This window comes from Gracilinanus agilis, chromosome 4, assembly GCF_016433145.1.
Source record: "Gracilinanus agilis isolate LMUSP501 chromosome 4, AgileGrace, whole genome shotgun sequence".
NCBI classification, from domain to species: Eukaryota; Metazoa; Chordata; class Mammalia; order Didelphimorphia; family Didelphidae; genus Gracilinanus; species Gracilinanus agilis.
The window spans coordinates 290,399,574-290,417,420 of NC_058133.1; the positions used below are offsets into that span (position 1 = coordinate 290,399,574).

Consider the following 17,847-nt stretch of genomic DNA (forward strand, 5'->3'; position numbering starts at 1 on the left):
GATCATGCTTCCTCTACCTGTGTATTTGCTTAGGCCCCTCCATCCCTCAAAGTCCCTTTATGTATGCTTGTCTGTTCATCCTTTTTCTCAAAACTTGAGGTCTGATGTCACTACTTCCATGAAATGTCTTTTGTTGTTGTTTTCTTTTCTTTTTCCCTTCAGCGGAAAGTGGTTTTTCACCTCAGTGTCTTTTCTTGTTTCACATATAAGTGCTTAATAAATAAAAATGTATTGACAAGATTTCTCTTTTCACCCCTATTATTTTCATACTTTTTTTTTTATTTAGGCCACATGCCTACCTATGTTATATATATCTGCTTATAGTATAAATAACGATTTTTTTAAAATAGACCAATTAGGGAGTCTCTTTATGTTAATGTTTTTCTAAAAAATAATTTAAAAGAATCTCTCTCTCTCTCAATATGTATGTATGTGTATATATATATATATATTATATGATAATGCTCCAGAAATCTCTTGTATTTCCTCATTTTGAACACACCCTAAGCTGCTGTAAAGCTGCTTAAACATTGTCCTGTGTTGTACTGAGTTGTGAGGTTAGTTTCTTTTTCCCTGTGGCTGGCATTTATATCCTCCAATTATAGTACTGAGTAAGTGGAGCTCTCCAGTCTCTGGTATTGCCATACATAGTAACTGATATCACTGCAGACTCAGACATTCCAGGCTTTCTAGAGAGCAAGAGGAAGCCACCCCTTCCTTATAAGGGATTCGATCTATGGAATAGTGACTGATAGAAGTCTATTGGGCCTGTGAGCAATTTCATGGTACTTCAGAAGCAAATGAATTTCAAAAAACTTAACTGATGTATCCAAAAATATTTTTCAGTGATTTTTTTTAACACATCAAATAGAGTGACTCTCTAAAATTTATCTAAACATTTTCTTTGGCTTGATATTAGATTTGGCCACCAAATTGGCCAACCTTTGACAAAAATGTCCCTTCTCAAAAAAAGGGTTGTAAATTGGACAAAATAGACAAAATCTCAAATAGCCAATAGCCTTCAAGTTCCCTTTCAACTCTTATTCTAGCTAATCCTGTCTCTTCATTTTTACAAATGAGGCCCATAGGGGCAAAATGACTTGACCAGGGATATTGCTAGTTAGTCCCTAAGGTGAGATTTGAACCCAATTTTTTCTGTTTCTAAGTCTAGTATTACATCTGCTACAAAATTCCTCTTTCTCAAAAGACACTCAGATTTTCTCCAACATTAGTGAGAATTATATGGGATAATATGAAAGGTTATGTTTAAGTGGGGATATATATATATGTATACACACACACATATATATGTGTGTATATAAATATATGCTTATTCAGTTACTTTCCATCTATATAAAAGACAGGTCCCCTTTATGATCCTGAAAAAAAATTGTAGGATCTTCAGGGCAACCCATCACAGTAATCTATGTAATTTTGTCAGCTCATTCCCTTAACTCTGCCTATGTTTTCGGAGCTATAGTCCAGTCATAAATACCATCTGCCAAATCACTAATATCTGTGAAGTTGAATTGGATACCTCATGTTAGGATCTCCAGTTCATCTTGTCTATTGCTTACAAATTATGCATTTGTAAATGACATCTGACATAATGGTTTTTTGTGGGCTATTTTTACCAGTTGCCTATATTTTGTGTTCTATGGATTTTGAGAATTCTCTACTGCTATTTTTCCTATGTTGTAGTTATTATTCAATAGTATATTGTTTGGAACATATAAGTAGCTTTTCCTCAACCTCCTTCTCTCCTTCCCTTCCTTTCTTTTCCACCTAAAAACCTCTTCCCCACTCACAAGACTCAAGGCAGATATTTTTAACCAGCCCTCATTAGATACACTCTAACCTTGGCCAAGAGCCCATTATTTTTGTCTGTCGTGGTACAGAAATTCAAATCTCATTCTCAGACGTCATTTCTTTAATCCACTGCTACCTTCTTGAACTTTCTCTCCTAATGCACCCTCCTCCCATGAAGCAGCAATGAAAATACTACCTATGTTCCTATGGTTCAGTTTCTTACACAGGAATTTTAGGAGCTTACTTGTGATTCTTGTGGGGACAAATGGTAATACTTGAAATGTAGGAAGAAATCAAGTTTGGCAAATTGAAGGCTCAGGCTGCTTCCAGTAGAAGGGAGGACAACAGACTTGTCTCTGCTACAACTATAAGGTCAACAAGTAATTGCCTCTGTACTCTTTATCATGGAGTTACTACCATTATTTCTTCCTTTGGTTCTTTTTAAAAAAAATCCTTACTTTCTGTCTAGTAACAACTGTAAGAAAGGGAAGGACTAAGCAAACAGGGTTCAGTGACTTGTCCAGGATCACACAGCAAGGAAGTTTCTGATGCCAGATTTGAGCCCAGCTCCTCCTGATTCCAGACCTGTCGTTTTATCTACTGTGTACCTAGCTGCCATTCTTTTTGGTTTTTATGAGATGAAGTGTCTGGTTGCTGTTTGTATCTATAACAACATTACCTTAGAGCAGCGGTCTTCAAATTCTGATTACATACTAATTGTGTGAACTTATCTTTCATATACTTATTAATTTCTATGTATTAGGGAGAATTACTATGTATTCCTGTGTCTGAGATCTGGGTCAGAGATAATATTCAATTTGCTGTGTTTTGCATTTTATTTTTTCTTGGAAATCTCAAGCAATATATTCATTTTTAGTAGAAATTGATTACTAAATGAAGATAACAAGAGTTCATTTTTTGCATATGTGATCTGCCCATCTGTGGAGATGGGGAGGGGTAGATAGGTTGATGGACCACGTCTTAATCAGCTATCACCAATTCAAGATGTCTTGGGGTGTTCAAGGGAGAGGCTGAATAATGAGCTCCTACAAATCTACTTATAAGCTGCCTGATCCAACTCGTGTTTTTTTTACTCCCAAGAGAGCTATGTAGACCTATATTACTTTATTGGTTATGATGCTGGCCTAACCAATAAACTCTATGTAATTAATATACTTATATTCTTACCCCCCAAATCATGCTCTCAAGATAATCATGAAAGCCCTATCAGTGAATTTTTGAGCCCCTCATCCCAATAAATGTCTGTTTTGAAGGTATATACTAATAGTAACACATTTGAAAATATACAAAATAGAAGTCAAAAGGATACAAGATTGAAATATATAAAACTTAAAAAATTAATCACACAAATAACGTTTTTTGCTCACATGAATAATATGAGTGAATGTTTAGTTACCTTTATCATATTTTTCCTTTTATTAATCTATCCTTCCCACTAACTATCCACTTCTTCAGATTTTTCAAAGACTCAAAAGCAAATCCTCAATAAATACCTACACAGTCCTTGAAAACATTCCTACATTATCTATGTCTAAAAACATATCTCTTTCTAAATTCTAAGTTCATTTCTTCTTTGTCCCGAGGTGACTAATACATTTCATCTTCATCTTTTATATTTGTGGTTTATCAATGGTAGTAATCATAGTTCGAAAGTCTTTCAAAGTTATTTTCCTCTATAATCTTATTCTTTGTTTTCCTAGCTCTGCCTACTTCACTCTACATCAATTTATAGAAGCCTTGCAGCCTCCTATGAAATTGTCATTTTCGTCATTTCTAACAGCTCAATAATATTTCATTTTGTTAATATACTAAAATTTGCTTAGCCATTCCACAAGTGGACCCCCTTTTCCAGTTTTTGGTCACTACAAAAAGAGTTCTATAAGCATTTTTTTATAGATCCTTTTCCTCTTTCTTTGATTGGAGAGGGGAATAATAGTAAAGATGGGTCAAAGTATATGAATAATTCCAAATTGCTTTCTAGAATAGCAATACCAATTCGCAGCTTCACTAACAATACATTAAATATATATGATTTTCGTTTTTCTTTCCAACATGTGTCATTTTCCTCTTTGCCAGCTTGATAGATGTAGTATGGAATGTCAGAGTTGCTTTAATTTGTATTTCTCCAATTGTTAGTGATTTAGAAAGTAATTGTTATTATTGAAAACTTTGATTTCTTTCTCTAAGAACTGTTTGTAACTTTTGACCATTTATCTTTTAGGGAATGGCTCTTAGTCTTTAATAAATTTGAATATCTTAGAAGATTTGCACTGGAGAAACTTGTTGCAAAGATTTTTCCCCTCATTACCTGTCTTTCTTCTAATTTTTACTACATTCAATTTGTTCATGTGAAAACTTTAAGAAATTTATATAATTAAGCAAAACTTTTACATTATTATAGTATGATTGTTGCTTCTGAATCTTAGGTACTTCTGTTTCACTGATCAATGTTTCTATTGCTTTTAAAACTAGAACAAAAAATCTTGCTAATCACTGCTTTGTAGTGTAGTTTGAGATCTGGTACTGCTGGTTCTCTTTCTCCTCATTTTTTTTTTTTTATTATTTGAGAGTATTGATTTTTTGTTTCTTCAGTTGAAATGTGTGTGTGTGTTTGTGTGTGTTTGGTTCATTCTCACTCTATAAGGTAACCTTTTGGTAGGTTGGTATGGTAATGAATAAGTTAGTTTAGGTAGTACTGTAGGGTCCCCTTATCTGAAGTTCCTTTTTCCAGAGTTTCAGTTATCTCTGGTCAAAAAGGGAAGGACTGGAGGTCCTATGCTAAAGCTCTGAAGGTTGCCGGGAGGAGTCTGCCCTAGTGGTGATCTCTTCTGCTTTCACTTTTTTAGGGTGTGTGTTTATGTTTATGGATTTGAGGTAAAGAGACCCATTGGGCTATTGCAATAGGACAAGTGAAAAGTAATGAGGGTCTGAGCTATGGCAATGGCTATCGGTGTGGAGATATTATGGAGATTAAAATGGCAAGACTTGGAAATGACTTGGAACTGAGTGGTGAATGAGGAATCAAGTATGACACCAAGGTGACTAGAAGGGTGGTGGTAACTTCAAGAAAAATAAGTTCAGAAAGGCAAGATTTTGGGGAAAGATAATGTAAGGCAATATACAGTATAGAGTATAACTCTGTCACACATACATATACATATCTATATCTATACTTGCTCATCCTGTGAGATTGTCCCACCCTAAGCACACATGGGGCTCTTAATAGTTGATGCTACAAGAGCCCAATGCACCGAGGGTCACCTGTTATAACCATGAGGTAATCTGAAAGGGGGTTGAGATGAATATGTAAGAGATGGAGACTTTTTTCCCTGTGGCATTTGTAGGGTTATCATTGTGGATGTCTAGGTAGGGATTAAGATTGGGACCCTACCTAACAGGAAAGAAAAGTAGCTGAGGGGGAAGGGTGAGGGTGTAGGTAGGCAGTAATTAAATGAAGAGTAAATGTAGTTGTGTTGGAGACAAATGACATGACTGATTATGGAGAAGTATATGCTGGCAAATGTTTAACAGTTAACTGAGGAGGAGGGAGGGACCTCTATTTACAACATCCGTTTAAGTTTATTTTCATTATTAACGTTTTCTTTGCTTTATTAAGTCTAGACAGTCAATAAAATATTACATCAAGTTCTCATTTGTAGTGTTTGCTAATTTCTAAAATGTAAATGCTCAGCTGGTACAAGTTGGCTGCAACAGGCCCCAAGATGGAATTCGTCCTCCAACCCTCAGATTATAATCAGACTGTGACCTAGGCACTTGGCAGCAGCTAGATGAGACTGGGCTGCACTCAAAGAGTATAGCCAATTGTCTTAACATAGTTAAGTGAGGTTAGGGGGTCTCAGAGTGCATTATAAAGGAGGGGGAGGCAATTTCTCTTATAGGGCAATTATGTTTTATGGGAAGAGCCCTTGGTTTTAGGTAGCCCCTAGGGTACTAGCATTCTAGTCACTTGGGGGTACCATCTTGATAATTTCCTCTACTCCTTACCTTCTCTCATCCCTCCAAAATCAGTCACCAAATCTTGTTATTGAGGTTAAAAAAAAAATCTCTCCACTAATAGTTGTCACATGTCCTCTGGACTAATTGCAATCAATAGTCTCCTAATCGAAGATCTTTTAACTTCAAGCCTATTGATTCAGAGGGATCTAAGTAAACTGGGTGGGAAATATTGCATTTTTCCCCACCAACTTTTTTCTTAAACCCTTACCTTCTGTCTTGGAATCAATACTATGTATTGGTTCCAAGGCAGAAGAGGGGCAAGGGCTAGGCAATGGGGGGTCAAGTGACTTGCCCAGGGTCACACAGCTGAGAATTGTCTGAGGCCAGATTTGAACCCTGGATCTCTCGTCTCTAGACCAGGCACTGAGCCACCCAGCTGCCCCCTCCCACCAACTTTTAAGTGAATATCCAGTGAACAGTGTGCTGGAGTCAGGAAATAATGAGTTCAAATCTCACCTTAAACATTTCTTAGCTGTGTGATTCTGGGCAAGTCACTTAACCTCTGATTTTGGGACTATAGGATCCACTGGATCACTGGAAAAAGAAACAGCAAACCATTCCAGCAGCCTTGTCAAGAAAAGTTAACTATGGCATGTGAGGTCATGAAGAAGTGAATATACCTGATCAATAGACATTTTTTTCTCTAGCTCTATGATCCTATGACTATGTTTTTATCTGGAAATATTCCTTCCTTCTAGGTCTAGCAAGGTTTGATAATAAAGCATCCCTTGAGCTTTTTTACTTTCTGGAAGAAGGAAACTGAATTTTGTGCCTCCATAGCAGTTATTTGGAAAACATCCCAATGTAGCTCCAGCACTCAATGGTAGCAAGAGCCTCTGTTCTCAATTGTTTCTCAAGGTCCACTCTTGTGGTGAGCTATTGTGGCAAACTGCCAGTTGGTCATGCCCCTCTGGTTGACTGAATGAGGCTTTATTTTTAGTGCCTTTGTGAGGAAATGGTTAAGTTGTTCAACTGCCTTTGGCAATTAATAGCTTCCTGCCAAAGACATAATGGAAGAGTTGCAAACAGAAATTCAACAGTCTACCCATGAAGGAAGATGCTTACCCAACTCTGGCAAAGACCTGCTGTCCTTCTCCCTCCCCATTCCCTTCATTTGCTCCATAATTATGGAGAATTTTCAAGAATAATTAATTGTAAGTCACTTTGCACCACTTCTGTTAACTTCCCAAAAGGTCTCAGAAGTCTCCTGCCAGGTTGGGACAGAAGTGTTACAGGGAAGGGGAAAGCTACTGACATCAGCAGGCAGAGGAAGAATTGGAATGAATGAAAGGGAATAGGAATAGACACATGAAGGGTAGGTTTAAAAGACTGGTTGGTGGTAGAGATGATGTGAAGGATTGGCTAAAGTTAGCAATGAACTGCCATGGTACAAAGGAAATAATTATAACAGTAATAATAATTTTTACATATCATCTATTCTATGCCAGTCTGTGCTAAATGCTTTACAATCATCTCATTTGATCCTCACAACAACTCTGAGAAGAAGATGCCAATATAATCTTTATTAAAAATGAGGAAACTGAGGCAAATATAGTAATAATAGCAGATAGTAAATGTCTAAGACTGGATTTGAACTTGCATCTGACCCTTTATATATTGGGCCAGGTAGCATCCTACCAAGGAAAAAGATCTTGGATTATAAAGACACTTGGAGTCAAATAATTTCTGTGCCAATTATGAACCATGTGGCCCTAAAAATTAACTTTTTGCAATCTCATTTATCACATCTACAAAATAGGGATGAGGATACTGAAATTATTAACCTTAGAAAGATTGAAGAATAGTAGCTGCGTCATGGAAAGAGTATGGGATTTTAAGTCAATAGAACGGAATCTGGAATCCTAACTCTGCTAATTTATTATCTTGGTGAGTTGGGATCAAGTGACTTTCTTTTTCTGCCTATCAACTTATTATTCTTGTAAAATGAGGAATTTGGCCCAATTATAACTTCAAAATATCAGTGATGTATGCCTCTCCCTTCTATCAAAAAGGATGTAATCAAGATGTAGACTTGAGACATTTTTAGATAGGGACCATGTTTTGCTTGATTTTGTTGAGAAGGAGAGACAGAGAGTATACGTAGAGGGGAGTGAAAGATGAAAAACATCAAAACTTTTTCAAATATTTTTAAAAGTTCAGAAAGATACAAACAGGCCAATTTCCTTTCTACCATGATAAATTTAATTGGAGAATGGGCGAACAAGTTGTGGCATATGACTAATGGAAGCTTCATAAGAAATAATGAGGTTAATTTTTTTTAAACATGGAAAGACTTACAGGATAGTGAAATGAGCAAAACCAAGAGAACATTATATAGAGCAACAGAACTATTGTTTGAAAAAAGACTTGTGTGCATGTATGTCCACCTCCAGAGAAAGAACAGATATAATAGAAAAATATCGACATAATTTTATATATACATATATCTTTTTGTTAAATGATGCTTCCACTAATACAAGAAAAGGAGGGAGAGTGAGAGATACTTGGGAATTTCAATGCAACAAATTTTTTTAAAAAGGAAAAGCATATATTTTTACACATACACACAACAGTGTAAGAAATGCACATACCAGAAGTTGTTTCATGTGTAAGGTACTATCCCCACAAGATGGACAATACATCTTAACCAGTTTCAGTTAGTAAAGGTACGTGATGTTGCTCCTATTGTAGATGAATATTACCATGCTTGAAAGGAGTAGGAAAAAATTTTGATTTAATAAAAACATGTGGTAAAGGTTTTAATAGTTCTCAGGTTGTATTTAAGACAGAAAATGAATTATAGCATAACTATGAAGACAGATCCCCTTGTGAAAGGTATGAAGTGATGCATTTTTGGGAAAAAAAAGCAACTTAGTTTAAAGAGACAAAATTTTATTTATTTAAAACTGGGAAAATACAAGCTCAAAGAACTTCTTTAAAGGATACAAAATTAGATAATGGGCCATGTTGTGAATTTAGAGCTACAGGGCATTATGGTCCCACATTCATTTGCATATAATTGTTTTAAGACTCAAGAGAGTAAAAAAAAAAAGTTTGGCGAGTGTGAGGTATGATTAAATAAGGACTGTTTTGTAGGGAAAATGGTGAGTTTCACCTTTTAAATTACAGATGAGTTCCAGGAGACTGATTTAATTAATATCTGTAGAAGGCTAAAGAGTGAATAAAATATCGGGGATTAAAAGCACCTGGATACGAAGAAAGGACAGCTAGAGCATTCGACAACCTAATTACTGATTAGTTGGAAAAGGGCTCAGCTTCATTGCCTAGAGACAGTAGTGTGCCATAATGGAAAGAGCTCTGGACCTGGAGTCAGTTAGACCAAAGTTCATATCAGATCTCAGACACTCCCTGTGTGACCCTGGACAAATCACTTAACCTCTGCCTCAGTTTCCTCCCACTTTCAATGGGGATCATAGCAACTATCTCACAAGCTTGTTTGGGGGATCAAATAAGATATTTGTAAAGTTCTTGGTAAATAGGTGCTTAATAAGTGTTCCTTCTCTCCCTCCTTCCCTTCTCAGATATTGCTCACCAGCACCCCATAGATTTAAAAAGATGAAACCTCTCAGAAATATGTTAATTTCTCCTGCCCATCCCCTTCCACTCTGAGAAGGAAAAGGCAGAAAGGGCTAAGTCAGGTTTTGTAGCTGCTATATGGGAAAGGATGCTAATATTTAATTAGATGATATAGAATCTTGATAAGTGAGGAGCTGACTGGGCTAGATTGCCTTAAACAGAGATCCAACATGAGCTATTTTTTTAAACATTTATTAATATTCATTTTTAACCTGTTTACATGCTTCATACCCCTACTTTCCCCTTCACACCCCCCCCCTCGCCCCCCACCCATGGCCGATGCACATTTCCACTGGTTGTAACATGTGTCCTTGTTTAGGGCCTATTTCCATATTGTTGTTGGTTGCATTGGTGTGGTAGTTTCGAGTTTACATCCCCAATCATGTCCCCCTCAACCCATGCATTCAAGCAATTGATTATCTTCTATGTTTCCTCTCCTGCAGATCTTCCTCTGAATGCGGGTAGCGTTTTTTACCATAAATCCCTCATAGCTGTCTTGTGTCATTGTATTGCTGCTGGTGCAGAAGTCCATTACATTTGATTTTACCACAGTATATCGGTCTCTGTGTAGTGTTCTTCTGGCTCTGCTCCTTTCACTCTGCATCAGTTCCTGGAGATCTTTCCAGTTCACCTGGAACTCCTCCAGTTTATTATTCCTTTTAGCACAATAGTATTCCATCACCCGCATATACCACAATTTGTTCAGCCATTCCCCAATTGAAGGGCAAACCCTCCTTTTCCAGTTCTTTGCCACCACAAAAAGCTCAGCTATAAATATTTTCGTACAAGTCTGTTTATTTATGATCTCTTTGGGGTACAAACCCAGCAATGGTATGGCTGGATCAAAGGGCAGGCATTCTTTTATAGCCCTTTGAGCATAATTCCAAATTGCCAGCCAGAATGGTTGGATCATTTCACAACTCCACCAGCAATGCATTAATGTCCCAATTTTGCCACATCCCCTCCAGCATTCATTACTCTCCCCTTCTTTCATTTTAACCAATCTGTTAGGTGTGAGGTGGTACCTCAGAGTTGTTTTTATTTGCATTTCTCTAATTATAAGAGATTTAGAACACTTTCTAATGTGCTTATTGATACTTTTGATTTCTTTACCTGAGAATTGCCTATTCATGTCTCTTGCCCATTTTTCAATTGGGGAGTGGCTTGATTTTTTATACAATTGATTTAACTCCTTGTATATTTGAGTAATTAGACCCCTGTAAGAGTTTTTTGTTATAAAGATTTTTTCCCAATTTGTTGTTTCCCTTCTGATTTTGACTACATTGTTTTTGTTTGTACAAAAGCTTTTTGGCTTGATATAATCAAAATCATTTAATTTACGTTTTGTAATTTTCTCTAACTCTTGCTTGGTTTTAAAATCTTTCCTTTCCCAGAGATCTGATAGGTATACTATTTTGTGTTCACTTAGCTTATTTATAGTTTCTCTCTTTATATTCAAGTCATTCACCCATTCTGAATTTATCTTGGTGTAGGGTGTGAGATGTTGATCTAAACCTAATCTCTCCCATATTGTTTTCCATATTTCCCAGCAGTTTTTGTCAAATAGTGGATTCATGTCCCAAAAGTTGGGCTCTTTGGGTTTATCATACACTGTCTTGCTGACATCATTAACTCCAAGTCTATTCCACTGATCCTCCCTTCTATCTCTTAGCCAGTACCATATTGTTTTGATGACTGCTGCTTTATAGTATAGTTTAATGTCTGGTACTGCTAGGCCCCCTTCCTTCACATTTTTTTTTTTCATTATTTCCCTTGATATTCTTGATCTTTTGTTATTCCAAATGAAATTTGTTATAGTTTTTCCTAATTCAGTAAAGAAGTTTTTTGGTAATTTGATAGGTATGGCGCTAAATAGGTAAATTAATTTGGGTAGAATGTTCATTTTTATTATGTTAGCTCGTCCTACCCATGAACAATTAATGGCTTTCCAATTGTTGAGATCCAGTTTTATTTGTTTGGAAAGTGTTTTGTAGTTGTTTCCGTATAATTGCTGTGTTTGTTTTGGTAGATAGATTCCCAGGTATTTTATATTGTCTAGGGTGATTTTAAATGGTGTTTCTCTTTCTACCTCTTGCTGCTCTAATGTGTTGGAAATATATAAAAATGCTGATGATTTATGTGCATTTATTTTGTATCCTGCCACTTTGCTAAAGTTGTTGATTATTTCTACTAGCCTCTTAGTTGATTCTCTAGGATTTTTTAAGTATACCATCATATCATCTGCAAAGAGTGATAGCTTAGTCTACTCATTGCCTATTTTGATACCTTCAATTTCTTTTTCTTCTCTAATTGCTATTGCTAGTGTTTCTAGTACTATGTTGAATAATAGAGGTGATAATGGGCATCCTCAACGTGAGCTATTTTACTGTGATCTTTGCTAGAGTTTGATTGGATAACACATGCCACTGGAAGGGAGTAGTAGCCCTCTAAATTTGTTCTGTATGGCTCAGAGATAGCGGGTCTCACGAGCTTGGTAATTCTCTGGCTTTAAGGGAATTACTATTTACATGGAAAGGTAACTTTGATACCCTCTTAAGGATTATTATAAGTTGAAAGAGCTTGTAAAGGGTTCCTTGGCTGGAAAATAGAAGAGAATTTGACCAGAGAGCTGTGAAAATGAGAAGATAAACATGTAGCTGAGAAGCAGCTTCCTTTGGTGCAGACACTCTTGAACGGACCATTGACATCAAAGCCTTCAATCCAAGGTTGTGAGTTACTCTGGGCAGATGAGTTTTCCTTCCTCATGTGCTTCCTTGTTACCGCTCCTGTTTGTGTTCTCTCTTTCTGCCTCAGATATTGGATGCATTGATTGGAAAGTATAACCCACCTTTATTTGTGGTTGTATTTTGTTATTTGTCTACTTTTGTATGTGAATAACTATGATTTTATTTTGCCTATTACTGAGAAGTTATTTTTAAGATCTAAAAATGTCATCATTGTGAGTATCTGTTTTTGAATAAATAGAAAAGCATCAATGGAGTTTGCTAGTATTGAAAAGTATATTCCTGAATAACAAGGTTACCCTTAGGACCCAGAGAGAATATGAATATAAATGCACAGTGGTGGTTCCTCTCTTGGAACTTAGACCTGCCAGTGTAAGAGTAGGTGGGAATAAGATAGCAATTAGAGAGATGATGTGCTACACTGGGTGAGGACACTCTATGTACCTGGGTAACACATCATCCTTTTTTGTTCTTTTATATTGATGTATTTGTTTTAAATTCGTCATTAAAATTATCAGAGTGCTAGACTACATTTCTAACGTTTTCAGAGTAAGGCCTCTGACAGAGATCCTGTCCTTAATAAGCAAAAAAGTCAGGTTAGAAAATAGAAGGCAGTGGCTAATAGAAAAGAGGACAAATTGTGGGGAGACGGAGGTCAGAAACTAAACACAGTAATCATAATGGTGCAATTTTTTTTTACAAATCTCTCTAATAATTTCTCTAATAAAGGTCTTATTTCTTAAATACAAATACATAGAGAAATGAGTTTAATATATAAGAATACAAGTCATTCCCCAATTGATAAATGTTTAAAGGATGTGAACAGGCAGATCTCAAAGTAATTAAATCTCTCTATAGATATGCAAAAATCACTCTAAATCACAATTATTTAGAAAAATGCAAATTAAAACAACTCTGAGGTACCACCCCACACATATCAGATTGGTTTCATAGTCTTTGACCCAGCAATACCATTACTAGGTTTGTATCCCAAAGAAATTTAAAAAAAGGTGTGTGTGGAGAATACCTATATGTTATAAAAGTATTTAAAGTGGCATTTTTTAGGAGGACAAAGATTTGGTAAGTGAGGGGATATCCATCAATTGGGGAATGGCTGAGTAAGTTATAATTATTCAAAACGGAATATTATTATGCTGTAAGAAATGACAAGCAAGAGGAGCTCAGAAAAACCCAGAAAGACAAGAACCGAAGCAGAGTGAAATAATCAGAACCTGGAGAACATTGTACAATGACAGGAATACTTTACAGTGAACGACTGTGGATTTATGACCACTCTCCCTCCCTACCCCAGTTTTCCAGTTCTTTGCCACTTCAAACAGAACTGTTAAAAATATTTGTGGAAATTGATGCAAAGTGAAGTAAGTAGAACTGGGAGAACATTGCACACAATAACAATAATAATGGATGATGATTATCTGTGAAAATTTGGCTACTCTCAGCAATGCAATGATCTGAAAGACGAATGATGGGGAATTCTATCTACCTTCAGAGAAAGAACTGTTGGAGTCATTTTCCACATCTATGTATTTTTGATTTTATTTTGATTATGTATGACTTGGTTCTTACAAAAATGACCAGTATGGAAATGTGTTTTGCATGATGATAAAAAAGGAAAATAAACCAGTTAGTAATCTTATCACTCAATGTTAAACATCATAACAAATACCTAGCAATTGATAAAAATACATTTTTGTATGAGTACTTTCCCACTATCTCTCATCGCTTTGGGATATAGACCTAGTAGTGGTATTTCAGGACAAAGGGTACAGTTTTATGGTACTGTAGGCTTGGTTTCAGATTGATCTCGCGAATGGTTGTATCAATTCACAATTCCAACAATGTATTAGTGTTCCAATTTTCCTACATCACCTCCAACATTTATCATTTTCCTTTTTGGTTATATTTGCCAACCTGATAGTAATAAGATGGTATCTCAGAGTCATTTTAACTTTTTTTTTTCATCAATAGTAATTCAGAGCATTTTTTCATATAACTCTAGTTTTAATTTTTTTCATCTGAAAACTGCCTATTCATATCCTTTGACCATTTATTACCTTGGAATTCTGGGTATTCTTATAAATTTGACCTGATTCTTTATAATTTGAGAAAAGAGGCCTTTGTCCCAGAAAATTGCTACAATAATTTTCCCCAATTTGTTATTTCCCTTCTAATCTTGGTTGCTTTGGGTTTTATTTGTACAAAATCTTTTTAATTAAATGTAATAAAAATTGTCCATTTCAATTATTATAATGTTCTCGATGTCATCTGACCACAAATTCTTTCTTTATCCATAAGTCAGACAGTAAATTTTTTCCATGTTTTCCTAAGTTGTTTATGAATAACCTTTTATTTCTAGATTGAACATCCATTTTGACTTTACTTTGGTGTACAGCAATAGATGCTGGTCTATGCCTAGTTTCCGCCATATTGTTTATATTTTTCCAAGCAGTTTTTGTCAAATAGTGAGCTCTTCCCTTAATAACTAGGATCTGTGTGTTTATTGAAAACTAGGTCATTATGGTCATTAACTATTGTGGGTTGATTAGCACTACTCTATTTCTTACCCAGTATGATCTGATGATTATTGCTTTATGGTATGGTTTGAGACCTACAATGGCTATCTTTTTTTTAAATTAAAAAAATCCTTGTTTCCCTAGCACTTAATTAATACAGTGCCTAGTATATAGTAAATACTTAACTAAATATTTTTTCTATTCAAATCATTCCTTTTTTAATCTTAAAGATTAAAAAAACTAGATCATTCTTAATATAATAATCAACCTGCATATGTTATCTGCCTTCTTGGGAAGGAAGTGAAGGAGGGGAAATAAAAAGAATGATGAGACAGATTTTTTAAAATAGCTAATATAAGAATTTGTTTCTCTTGAATAAGCATATTATAATTTAGTACATATTTATAACAAATCATATATTATGTCACATTATGTTATGTATATAAAAATAAATGTTTACCCTGTGCTTTTTTTATACCCAGAAATGTCAAAACATTTGACAAATATTTTAGTAATTACCTACTATGTACCAGATACTCTGCTAGGTATTAGAAATATAGAGACAAATGGAAAAAATCCCTACTCTCAATGAACTTACATTCAATCTGGAGTAGATAATGTATTAAGTATATATGAAATAAATACAAGGGTTTTTTTGGAGGTCACATGAGCAGTTTGGTGAAGGGCCAAAAGTAATAAACAAAAGGCTTCATGTAGAACAGGAATCCTTAACCTGGGGTCTACAGACATCCCACACAAAGTGCAGTTGAAGATGGATAGGAAAAAAATCTTTATTTTCATTTTCTTTTGTTGGTTTGTTGGTTGATCTCTTGATAATCCTTTGTATACACAGAAGATCAAAATGGCAACACTATGTCGGGCTCACTGTATACAGTGTGTCTGATACTAATCAGACTAGTTTAGTCTGTATAGTAGAGTATCTATCATAAATCAGATACAAATAGCCTATATGAACATTTAGAATGGAGATATCTCTAATTGTGCTTCTCATATTTCTTTTGAGCTACAACACTTCCACTTTGCTCATAGAACACAATATCTTCTTTGAATTTCAAGGGGTGTGGATTGAATGGACCTCTATTTGCCCAGGCAGGGTCTCAGGATCTGGATGTTGTCTTGGGCTCAGGTTCTGAACATAGAACAACAGATGTGGGATGGGGGAGTGTGGCTTTCTCTTGGCTTACCTTTCACTGCTTGCTTGTAGCTTCCTGATGTCTATGCTCCCCTCTCACTCCAGTGCTCCAAATGTTCTTCACCTACCTTTAAGGTTTTTCTCTTCTTGAAAGTTTTCACTTTGTCTCCTTGTTGGTTCTTTTATTTCTGTATTCATTTTGTGACACTATTTTAAGATTGGTTGGACAGTATTCTCATGATGACTTTGAGTTTCAATGCACTACTCCACCATCTTGGCTTGCTACTGCCTCTTTGATGTGAGCATGCCATGCAGGTTGGTCCTGTGCCATTGTCTCCCATGCCTCAAAATTGATACTAAAGTTCTTCAGAGAGACCTCGAGGGTGTCCTTATGTTGCTTCTTCTGATCTCCATGTGTGCACTTGCCTTGTGTGAGCTCTCCATTGAATAGTCTTTTAGGAAAACATGCTGTTTAGTATTAGAACAATGTGGCCAGCCCATCAGAGTAGATCTAAATGCTTGGCATTTCAGCTTGAGAAAGACCCTTAGGGTTCATTTTCCTTAAAAATTAACTTTAATGTTCCCTTCAATTTTGAAATCTAAAAAGAAACATTTTGAGAATCCATCCATAGGCTTTACTACACTGCCAAAGAGCTCCATGACACCAGATCACCAAAATCCTTAGTATAGAAAGCAATGCTTAAACTGATTCTTGAAGGGCATAGAGGATCGTATGAATTCTAAGAAATGAAGATTAGGAACGACTATATTCTAGGTGTGGGAGACAGCAAGGTCAAAGTAGAGAAGCTTTATGGAATTTAGGGCCATCTTGTAGTTTTCTTTGTCCATGGCAACTGTTAAAACTATATGACAGCTGGGTGACTCAGTGGATTGAGAGCCAGGCCTAGAGATGGGAGGTCCTAGGTTCAAATCTGGCCTTAGATACTTCCTAGTTGTGTGACCTGGACAAGTCACTCATAACCCCCATTGCCTAACCCTCAGTGTTCTTCTGCCTTAGAACCAATACATAGTATTGATTCTAAGATGGAAGGTAAGGGTTTCAAGACACAAACAAAACTATATGAGATCTTTGAGGGAAAAGGTAGTCTGTTGCTGTATCCCAAGACTTCTATTTTTGAGATTCTTCTTTAATATGTAAACTTCCTTGGGGAAGGGTCATATGTTAGACTAACTGATGAGTATATAGTGTAGCAAGGAATTGGTTAATCAACAATTCATTAAGAAAAGGAATGAGATGGGGAAGGCACTAAAGACAAATCACTCATACCAAAATTTAACTTAGAGGAGTACTGTTCAATGTTCTTCCTTTCCTTTTTGGGCATATGTGCAAAAATTCACCTACCCCTACTCAGAAATGACTCTATACTTGGATGTCTCTTCTTCTTTTTAAAAATTTTATTTAATTGCTATTTGAAGAGAATTTTTCCTTGATTTATGTTCTTTCCCTCCCCTCCTCCCAACCCCCTCCTGTAGCCAACATGCAATTCCACTGGGTTTTACGTGTGTCATTGATCAAGACTTATTTCCATATTATTGATATTTGCACTAGGTTGATCATTTAGATTCTAAACTTTAGAGTCTACATCCCCAATCATATCCCCATTGAACTATGTGTTCAAGCAGCTGTTTTTCTTCTGTGTTTCTACTCCCACAGTTCTTTCTCTGGATGTGGATAGTGTTCTTTCTCATTGGTCCCTCACAAATGTCTTGGATCATTGCATTGCTGCTAGTAGAGAAGTCCATTACATTCTATTGTGCCACAGTGTATCAGTCTCTGTGTATAATGTTCTCCTGGTTCTGCTCCTTTCACTCTGCACCAATTCCTGGAGTTCATTCCAGTTCACATGGAATTGCTCCAGTTCATTATTCCTTTTAGCACAATAGTATTCCATCGCCAACAGATACCACAATTTGTTTAGCCATTCCCCAATTGAAGGGCATCCCTTATTTT

At 35.9% G+C, this 17,847-nt stretch overlaps 1 protein-coding gene across 1 annotated transcript in view; it reads left to right on the forward strand.

The window, feature by feature from the left end:
* Nucleotides 1-17,847, forward strand: part of LOC123246452 (elongin-A-like) — a 90,896-nt gene that overhangs the window by 35,163 nt on the left and 37,886 nt on the right. The window lies entirely within an intron of this gene.